Genomic DNA, 11,459 nt, shown 5'->3' on the forward strand with positions numbered 1-11,459 from the left:
AGTAAGTTTATCTTAATTGCTCAGGGACGATCCACTTGTATAGTTACACAGTACTTAGCAGTTAGATAGTGCTTGCAAAAGTGTGCAGAGCACGCTATTTTGTGATCCTTATTCATTTATTGAGTAGACACAAACCTTGCTTTCAGGAAAGCTACACAAAATGGCTTAAAACACTTAAAACCAAAACGAGATTTCAACCTATAACAATAAAACATTCATTCAAATAAACATAACCCTCAACAGCCATCAAGAAAATAGGTCTTCAACTCTTGATATCCCTCTTGACAGGGACGAGGCCTGCGGAATCTCAAAAAGAAATGAGTTTCACAATTGTGGGGCCACTGCTGAGAAGACCCTTAGCAGTGCTTGCTAACCTGGGCCTCAGCTACATTAGTAAAATGAAAACATTATAAATGCGTTAGAACCCTGTGACACCAGAGGGCGCTGTAGAGCTGAAATCAGAATTCTGTGAAATTTTCCATTGTGAGCTTTAGAATGGTTCTTTTCTAGAGCATTTTCAGTGTTCTTTTAATAGCAGTGTAGATGCAGCCCTAGCCATCCGCCCTGGTGGATACTTAAGCAAAAGCGCTGACACAGATCTTGGGACATGGGTAGGATGGTATGGGTGCAGACAATCCTTATAGCAGCCGGGTACCAAACCTTTCAAAGGTCTAAAGGTTATAACTAGAACTTTGAATGAGGGACGCGGGTGGCGCTGTGGGTTAAACCACAGAGCCTAGGACTTGCCGATCAGAAGGTCGGCGGTTTGAATCCCAGCGACGGGGTGAGCTCCCATTGCTCGGTCCCTGCTCCTGCCAACCTAGCAGTTCGAAAGCACAAAGTGCAAGTAGATAAATAGGTACCACTCCAGCGGGAAGGTAAACGCCGTTTCCGTGTGCTGCTCTGGTTCGCCAGAAGCGGCTTAGTCATGCTGGCCACATGACCCGGAAGCTGTCTGCGGACAAATGCTGGCTCCCTCGGCCAATAAAGCGAGATGAGCGCCGCAACCCCAGAGTCGATCACAACTGGACCTAATGGTCAGGGGTCCTTTACTTAGAACTTTGAATGGGGTCAGGAAATGCAATGGCAGCCGGGCAACTGATGTGATATGTTCCGATCACCTGATTCCAGCCCAAAGCCGAGTGCCTCCTTACTTGCCTTTGGGAAGGCAGGGTGAGGGTGAGGGGTGGCACCAAATTATGGCCTTGCCCAGGTGCCATAGTACCCAAGTCCACCCCTGCCTCTGCTCATACACCCATGCTGTTACGTTGCTCCTTTCCTTCAATCCTGCATGTCTTGAGTTCTTCCCTCACCCTGGAACATGCACAGTCCATCACCAGCATGGCAATGGATTAGTACAAATATAGTATATTTTTCTCATAAATCATGCCAAGAAATTACTGTCTGCTTTCAAACAGTAGGAACTCTCCCCGCCTCTCTTAGTCATCTTTCTGTAGTGCCCCTTGGCCTTCCAAAATGACAGGCTCTAATCCTGCTTAGCTTCTAAAATGAGCGTGGTTCGAATCCCGACATCTTGCACATTTGGATCCCAAACTTTTTTTGCTTGGAATTTCAGTGAGCAAAACAACAACAACCCCAAAACAAAACTTTACCAGAGCTGTTGAATCTGCCTTTCATTTCCCATAGGTGATGGGGGTAAAAGTTGACACCACAGGTAGTAACTGGCAATTCAGATTAAGATGCCTCATTTAAAGAAATTGCTCCTTGGATGAATGGGTACCTTGCAGGGAGAGAAAAATAAAATTCAAGGACCATTAAGTTGGCATATGTTTGACCTGAAACAGCAGCTCTCTGGGAACCACTGTAGGAGCTGGCATTAAGAAGTCTACTTTGGAAAGACTTCAGGGTAAAATAGTTTTCCTCTGCCAAGGATGATCTTGGCCTTAAAAATACATTACACCCATTGCTTAATTAGTGTGAAGATGTGATTGCTGGGTTGTGTTGTTTCTGCTGTTTTTAATTGCTGGCAGGAAGGTGGGGGAAGGAGCTTCTATGGTCAAGCAAATAAAGCAGGGAACATATTGCGGGAACATTTTCACTTATTGTAACAAATGCTGCTTATTGAAAGTTAAGCTGAAGACCCACATGCGACATTCAGTTAAAAATTCTGTGTGGCGCATCGGCACGCTCCAGGTTTCCCCAGACCCATGCCACTTGATTGACTGCCTGTGCTGGTCCTGGGGGCTAACCAAGAGGCGAGGTCTGAGTCCAGTCCGAGGTCAAGGGTGCAGTATGGAGGCAGTCCATCAAAGCTGAAGCTGGGTCCAAGGCAGGGAGTCGGGTGAGGTCAGGAGCTCCGGCAGAAAAGCAGGATATGGTGCAGGCAGGAACAGGCTAGCAACAATGTTGCTCCTGCAACTTAGGACTGGGCTGGCTGGCTTTTATCTGCCCTGAGGTATAGGGCGGCCCCGGTCCACAGGTGACTCGCCTCTCCTGGCCTGGAGGCAAGCACTCCTCCTGTGGTTCCCTCCGCCTCTCTGCCCTGAGCCTCTGCAGCTCAGGAGAGGCTGGAGGGTTACCGGACCCAGAGGCAACCTCAGCTTCCTCTGACGGGGCTGAGAGTGGAGCACCTGCAGGCAATAGGTCCTCCACCCCCTCAGGAGCCAGAGCAGACTCAGCTGGTGCCTGCACCTGAGGATCCAGCACAGGTGAGGACACTTCAGGCTCAGGCCCCAGCCCCAGCTCAGCTGGTTCTGGAGGCAGGGACTCCTGTGCAGGCTGGGATTCCTCAGGTTCAGCCTCTGAATCCGATTCCCAGGCCATCACACTGCCACTTAGAGGATGCAGGGAAACTTGCCAGCACAATGTGATCCAGTCATGTGCCTACTTTAACTAAATATTGTGCAGGGCTTGATTGCATATCACTTTGGGTCACCTTGGGCAAGATAAAGTGACAAACAAATTTAATGAATGATGATGATGTGTCATTTCTAGGACTGTTTATCTAGTCCATACAAATCCTGGATCCTGAACCAAACTGGGCCAATTTGGGTTGATCCTGGATTCTGGATAGAGTTGAGGAGACCATGGTTCACCCATGGTTAGGCCAAAGGTGAAGGGGTGAGGGGAGGAGGAGACCGTGCAGGTAAGAGTCTCTGCCTGTGTGCCTCCTCCCCTCCTCCTTGCTATCAATCACAATTAATTCAGGTTTAAAACCATGCAGTGTGTGTGTGTGTGTGTGTGTGTGTGTGTGTGTGTGTAGAAGACACAAGAGGAAAGAGTCTCTTGCATATTCAACAAATACCACCTATTCAAATAGCGTTTAAACTCCTAATTAAACATTAGAAATGGGTAAGGCCCACAATTCTGTTTTGAGATTGAGTTGGCTTACGGCCTCACCAGGACCACTGAAACAAAATTGGGATGCCTTGCACCACCATAGTGGTTTAGACCTGAGAGTTCTTCTGGTCCAGATTCTAGACTTGAGTGTCTGTCAGGGACCGTGCTGAGGAGGGCTGCACTGAGGAAGAACGGTGGAAGCCACCCCCTCTCCCTGATCCTGAATCTTCCCAGGAGCAGGAGGACAGTACAGATTTGGAACAGTGGTCTGCAGAGGGGCATCATTCAGAAGGCAAAAGCTGGGAAATACCGGATGGGGAACAGCTAGCAGATGAAACACTAGAAGAGAGAGAGTTAACAGATTCACAGTCTCTGGATAGCATCCACCCCCCTTCTCCAAAGTCACAGAGAGCTCAGAATGTGTCAGAACAGAACAGAGGGTGCAAGGTCAGATTACAAGATGTAGGAGTGACGTAGATTAATAGGAACGGACGGGGGAGTGTCCCTTAATTGGGAGCACCACCATTTCTAGGAAATGTGTTCTCTCAATATGATTATTAAAGATTCCAACTGGTAAGGCATTCCTTTCATTTGATCTCTTATCTACTGTCACGGGGGGAAGGAGCCAATTCCCCAAAGCCTGACAGTGGCTGAAATACTACATCAGCTTGAGACCATTTGGGCCCTGGCTTATGGCCTCTTCTTCATACTTCTCGGTGAGCCCCAGTCACAAATGCTCAGATGCTGATGCTGTTCAATCCATCCTACTTCCCATTTGGCCCAGTGGCCTCCCAATCCGTTCCACTTGCTATTGCTGCATTCAGGGTTGGCTCCTTGGTTTTGTGGGCTGGTTAGTATATAGTGGCACCCCCGAGGCGAATTCCCTCTACTTCAGTAGCACCGTGTTATACAAGTGACCATAAGAGTTGGTAGAGCTTTCACATAAGGAATGTACCGGTCTTTGATTCATGTAAGTGACATTTGCTGGCAGGAGGAAGAATGTCCACTCCTTTGTGGCTCCAGCTTATGCAGGGAGAAGTACTAAAAAATACATACAGGGCATGTGGGGGAAATTCCTCAAAGGGACTTTAATTATTTCAGCGAATATAATGTCTGCAATAAATTGGAAATCAGACAATCTAACGGCAAGCAGAAAGTTATGTATGGAGGGAAGAATAAGTATGCTCATATTAAAAAAGGGAACCCTCCACATCCCCATAGACCTTTCAGTCTGGAAATCTATAGGGATATTTCAGTCTTGCCAGGTACTCTATTCCCAACCTTTCTTTGGCAATGCCCCACCTAGGAAAAGGTAAAAGGACCCCCTGACCATTAGGTCCAGTCATGGCCGACTCTGGGGTTGTGGCGCTCATCTCGCTTTACAGGCCGAGGGAGCCAGCATACAGCTTCCAGGTCATGTGGCCAGCATGACTAAGCTGCTTCTGGCAAACCAGAATAGCGCATGGAAACACCGTTTACCTTCCCACCGGAGCGGTACCTATTTATCTACTTGCACTTTGACGTGCTTTCGAACTGCTAGGTTGGCAGGAGCAGGGACCGAGCAATGGGAGCTCACCCCATCACGGGGATTTGAACCGTGACCTTCTGATTGGCAAGTCTTAGGCTCTGTGGTTTAACCCACAGCGCCACCCGCATCCCTTATGCCCCACCTAAGCATGTCTAAAATCCTGAAGCCCCCCCCCCCGTGACATATAATTCTTATTATTCAAAAAGTGAACTATTCATGTGGAGGAAGTCTAAAATGCCATTAACTTGGTCTTTGAAGGTGACCTGGAAACTGCAATTAATCCAGAATGCGGCAGCTAGGCTGCTGACTGGGAGCGGCTGCCGAGACCTTATAACACTGATCCTGAAAGACCTACATTGGCTCCCAGTACGTTTCCGAGCACAATTCAAAGTGTTGGTGCTGACATTTAAAGCCCTAAATGGCCTCTGCCCAGTATATCTGAAGTAGTGTCTCCACCCCCATCGTTCAGCCCGGACACTGAGGTCCACCTCTCAGGACCTTCTGGTGGTTCTCTCCCTGTGAGAAGTGAGGTTACAGGGAACCAGGCAGAGGGCCTTCTCGGTGTTTGTGTCCGCCCTGTGGAGCACCCTTCCATCAGATGTCAAGGAAATAAACAACTATCTGACTTTTATAAGACGGCTGAAGGCAGCCCTGTTTAGGGAAGTTTTTAATGTTTGATGTTTTATTGTGCTTTTAATTCTGTTGGGAGCCGACCAGAGTGGCTGGGGAAACCCAGCCAGATGGGCGGGGTATAAATAAAAAAATATTATTATTATTACTATTATTATTACAAACTCATTCTCGAATTGCCCCCCTTAAAAATCAAATTGCCCCCCTGTGGGGAGTGTGCCCCATGTTGGGAACCACGGCTCTAGAAGTTAAATCACCTTGAGGAATGGAAGGGTATTCATTTTGCCTTGGGAACATCAATGAAAGAGAAATACCAGTCTCTACAATTTGGCTGCTATGGAACCATCTAGAAAATTGTGGCCTGGATTCTTCCTTCACTGAACTTGAGCTCTGAAATCCATGAATGTTGTGATGTCCTTTTCAAAGCATTATACTAGATACTGGAGCTGGTTGTTCCAGATATGGCAGTCTCATTCCACAGTCATCATCCACTGTGCTCTCGGTGCTGCGTTTTCCTTTAGCCATCTGCTAAAACAGGAATTTATGAAACAACCTTGTGGGTTTTCTTTTTCCTTTTTCCTTTGTAGAGTGTGATGTACAAAAGTGACTTCCGCCCCCTCAACATTTTACTGTTCTGTTTATGGTTCTTATGCTGCCTATAAAGTCCAGACTTTATAAATAAAGTGCCTGAGTTCCAAATGAACAGTATTTTTAAAAAGTTATCCTTAATGAATACAAATGTCTCTAATCTACTTTGCCAAACTCCCAATAAAACTTGGAAAATGTACTGGAGTGGTTGGTGGCATTTACTTCTTTTATTAGGCAATTAATACAATGCTGTAATGAAGAGATGTGCAGAACCTGTGGTCCTTTTGATGAGGTTGGATTCCAACTCCCATCACCCCCATCCAGCAAGGGATGATGGGAGTTGTAGTCCAGCAACATGATGGAGACATGTGCACAATATTTATTTATTTATTTATTTGGAAGAGGGAGCATTTTATCCTTCCTTTTAGAGCCAAGTCTTCATAAGGTAAGTTTACATCTTACAAACACAATGTAGAAAAGCACACCGTTTAAAAGGGGGGGGGACCCCACCACCGAAAGCTACAAATGACAGCCATGGAAGCCACTGGAAAGAATTGCCATAAAAAACCTGAAATGACAGACTTCCTTCCCTGCGTATTATTATTTAAAGTAAATAAAATAAAGTAAATAACATACTGCATTTGAAAATTGGAGGTAGAAAAGAGATCACATCTCACATGTGCTATAGCTAAAAGAACAGAACATCTCCATTTACCACCTATCTAGGTAAGGTAAAGGACACCTGGACAAGTTAAGTCCAGTCAAAGACAACTAGGGGGTTGCGGAGCTCATCTCGCTTCCAAGCTGAGGAAGACAATGTTTGTCCGCAGACAGCTTTCTGGGTCATGTGGCCAGCATGTCTAAACTGCTTCTGGTGCAACAGAACATCATGATGGAAACCAGAGTGCACAGAAACACTGTTTACCTTCCTGCCACAGTGATACCTATTTATCTACTTGCACTGGTGTGCTTTCGAACTGCTAGCTTGGCAGGAGCTGGGACAGAGCAAAGGGAGCTCACCCCGTCAAGGGGATTCGAACAGCCAACCTTCCGATCAGCCCAAGAGGCTCTGTGGTTTAGATCACAGCGCCACCTGTTTCCTTTACCACCTTTCTAACACACTGGGGGTTGGGGTGCTGCTGGTAACTGAAAGCAGCTTCCTTGATGCCCTCTGAGTTTCTTGGAGAGTGTACCAAATCCAGCCTTTTCCTACGTCTCAGCCTCTTCTTAGGTCTTTCTTTTAACTCTCTCCAAAGCATAACTCGAGAGAGGGTAGAGAGTTTCTTCTTTATCGAGCTTTATCCCTCAATCCTCCTCCCAAGCCTTGTTCAGACAGTGAGTTGCGGAGTGATTTCTGCGAAAACATGTTTGCTCTCACAGCAACATGCAATTTCTGATAACCTTCCTGGTTTCTACGGCCGTATTTTTGCACACGCCTGGATTGAGACAAGCTCAGCTGAGCACGGAGCCCTCATTAAATGGCACGGTAAAAGGTTCACGCAGGTCCGCCATAGCCCCTTTGTGGCCCGGTGACAGTGGCAAATTGACTCGGTAGCACTAGCAGGTCTTGGAAAACTAGGCGTCTTTTTGTTTCCAGAATGTGCTTTGAAACGCAGCCCGAAGTCAGTAAGTTAGTCTTAATTAAAGGAGTGCTGACAGCTATCTTGAGGGCAGAGCGAACATACAGTAAGTATCATCAAATGAATTCTTAATCGCCAAAGTTAAAAAACGAGGCCAATTCTAGCTCGCACTCCATCAGCGAAAACCCCCAGGGCTCCGTCAAAGATGTTGATAAAAATGGGCTTCGGATTTTGGAGCATTAATGTGACATCTGCTGCTGTAACCCAGGCAAAACCCAGCTATAAAGACGTTATTGGGAAGGACAAATTCCACATCTTTGGAGGTGCCAACGTTGCTAATTAGTCTGCCACCCTGGAAAGGTGGCACTAATCTTGAAGGAAGACACCCCCCTCCCGAATCAGTGACAATGAAAGATGCTATTAACGGACTGGTGGGAAGTTCAACAAGTACAGCAAATGAAAAGCACCACAGAGGATTTGATTTCTGGCCGTGCTCCTGGATCGAGGGAAAGAAAGTGAGGCATATTTTTAAAAAATCATTTTGGGTTCCACTTATATTTCATTAAGCTAACAGTGAATTCTAAGCTGCTCTCTTGATTTACTGCCTCCTGGAAGAGTAACTTCTGAGCCCCGGGTGCTAACAACAACAACAACAACAACTTATTTATTTATACCCCGCCCATCTGGCTGGGTTTCCCCAGCCACTCTGGGCAGCTCCCAACCAAATATTAAAAACACAATATAGCATTAAACATTAAAAACTTCCCTAAACAGGACTGCCTTCAGATGTCTTCTAAAAGTCAGATGGTTGTTTATTTCCTTGACATCTGATGGGAGGGCGTTCCATAGGGCGGGTGCCACTACAGAGAAGGCCCTCTACCTGGTTCCCTGTAACCTCACTTCTCGCAGGGAGGGAACCACCAGAAGGCCGTCGGAGCTGGACCTCAGTCCAGCTGAACGATGGGGGTGGAGACACTCCTTCAGGTATATTGGGCCGAGGCCATTTAGGGCTTTAAAGGTTAGCACCAACACTTTGAATTGTGCTTGGAAACGTACTGGGAGCCAATGTAGGTCTTTAAGGACCAGTGTAATAGGGTTTCGGCAGCCACTCCCAGTCACCAGTCCGGCTGCCGCATTCTGGATTAGTTGTGGTTTCCAGGTCACCTTTGCGTTGTGTGGGGGCCGATTTGTTTGGGAGTCAAGCCGTTCAAGAACCAAGGTACCACTGTAGTCCAAAAATGGCCAGAGACCCAAGTTTGGGAAACCCTGGCTTACCAGTTTTACTACAACCAAGTGTCATGTGTATTTGGTTAAATAAATATTATAAAATAAACATAACTCTACAAACCAACCAGTAGTTGTTTTACCCACATACTGAATATTGCCATATACAATTTTGTTTCCCTCAGCACTTGGTTTCCTCAGCAGCCTGGACTTCCGACAGAACAGTCAGCACAGGTATGGGAAAAATGGAACACCTGTGACTAAACTTGTCTATTAACTTTTGTGACTGTCTTTTTTATGGTTCCATGGTAAAGATGTGTGACACCCCATTGAGAAATGTTTGCCACTTTTATCGACGCTTGCTTTCACTCTCCTCAAAGCCCCCCGGATGTTTCACCCAAGCAGAACTGCAAATTAGCTCTCAAGAAAGATCGCTTTATGTGAAATTCAGCAGCAACTCGGACAAATCTGAACATTGGAAGAAAAGAACAAGTCCGCTTCTGCACAGAGCACCGCTCAAACACAATGCTAAAGCTGTAATCCAGGAAAGGAAAACCCTTGGAAATCTCACCAGGCCACCCCCGCCAGGGGTCTTGCTTTACAATGAGTTGTTGGTTAAATGCGACCCAACTCTGAAGCAGTACCAGGCAGGATTGATGGCTCAATTGGTCCTGTCTGGCACTGCACGATCCTTTTCAAGTGGCTTCACCGAATAGACCCCCTGTAGCCACACCTCCGGAATTTTTCAGACAAAGCCAGGATTCATCCACTGAAAATGGTGGAATTTTTGAAAAACGGCTAAAATGTTGGGGACACCCGGGCACATGGCAGCCCATATTGGAAGTGTTGATTTTTTGGCAATATTCCTAAAAATTGGTAAAGATTTCATGGGGGGGGGGAGAGATTTTCCAGAAATAAACACAACAACTTTTGTGTCCGGATTTTCACTTTTTGAAATATAGCAACCCTGACACAGGGAGGAGGAGGGAGGAGACACAACATCTCCTCTCTCCTCCAGGCCATATGTTTAATTGCTTTTTTAAAAATAACACCCTAATGAAACACTAGTCCCACCCAAGTCCCAAAGGAAGCTGGTCGCAGCAGGAGGGGCAGACACTTGTGCCTCTTCATCAGCCTGACTCAACTCTGCCTCTTGCCCCCCCCTCCTCTCCTGCCTCCTCTTCTGTCTGTTATTCTGGACTGCTCTCTGCCACAGACTCTTCCTGCTCACCAAGCCCTGCTACCTCTTCAAGGTTCTGACACCTCCTCCTCCCAGTCTTCTGCCCCTGACCACTCATCATCACCATTCCACCACCAGTCCCCTGGCTCTGAGCTGTCTTCCCTTGGGGGCTCCCCAGCTGGCTCCTCCCACCCTTCCTCTGTATCAAACCAGTCCCTGACACAGGGCAAGGCAGATGGTCTCCAGACTGCCCCAGGGTAGGTTACAAAGGGAAGATTCAGAAAATCAAAAGGATCTATAAATTAATAATTGTGGGGAGGAAGGGGGACACCATTGCACAGAATGGTAAATTTAGCCTGCAGAACAAAAAGAATTTATCAAAGAGTTAAAACACTTGCAGTAGAAGGACAGCATTTCTGATAAAGGCAGAGGGATCAAACAGAGAAGACAAAAGACTGCAAATGAGCAGCTGCTGGCATGTGTGTGTGTGTGTGTGTGTGTGTGTGAGGGAGGGAGGGAGAATTCACTCAAAATGATGGGCAGAGCATTGACCCCCTGAAAAGTTAATCTGTAAAGAGTGCGAGTTCCCTGGGGAAATGTAAAAGAAAGGGAGAAAAATAAATTAAATTGACTGTAAGAATTGATTGTAAATGAATGAATACAAATACAGTTTTATATATGGAGAGATTTGCATCCAGAGAGCCAGTGTGGTGTAGTGGTTAAGAGCGGTAGTCTCGTAATCTTGGGAACTGGGTTTGCATCTCCGCTCCTCCACCTGCAGCTGCTGGGTAACCTTGGGCCAGTCACACTTCTTTGAAGTCTCTCAGCCCCACTCACCTCACAGTGTTTGTTGTGGGGGAGGAAGGGAAAGGAGAATGTTAGCCGCTTTGAGACTCCTTAGGGTAGTGATAAAGCGGGATATCAAATCCAAACTCCTCTTCTTCTTCTTCATCCAAGCACATATGATTGTGGCTGCTGTGATCTGTGCGACTGGGGTAGCCCTTTGTAAGCGATGATAGTCTCTTCATTGGGAGGTGCTGGTTGGTACTGCTGGCATGCCTGTGTGATTTTCAACCAGGTTGCTAGTCAGCTGGCAGCACCACCACACATGCCCATGGGGGCTTGCAAGAGTGCCACTCTGCATTTGAACTGGGTGACTTCCATCTGAATCTGTGAACTGACTGCACTGAAAAACTTTGCATTGCATTTAAAGTGAGTTTGGGCAGCATGGAAAGTTGGTTTTGTGGTGCTGGATCTGAGGCGGCTCATTCCCAATTAGTCAATCGGGGGGTGAATGTACATAAGTATACCATCTATGACTTTGTTATTTACTGAGTTGAATAGGATCCAAAAGGCAGCAGTCTGATTGGTCCTAGAACAATAGGGTCCAGAATGCAGCAGTCTGATTGGTCCTAGAACAGTGCAGCAG

The sequence above is a fragment of the Podarcis bocagei genome (assembly GCF_964188305.1).
Source record: "Podarcis bocagei genome assembly, chromosome: 4".
Lineage (NCBI taxonomy): Eukaryota > Metazoa > Chordata > Lepidosauria > Squamata > Lacertidae > Podarcis > Podarcis bocagei.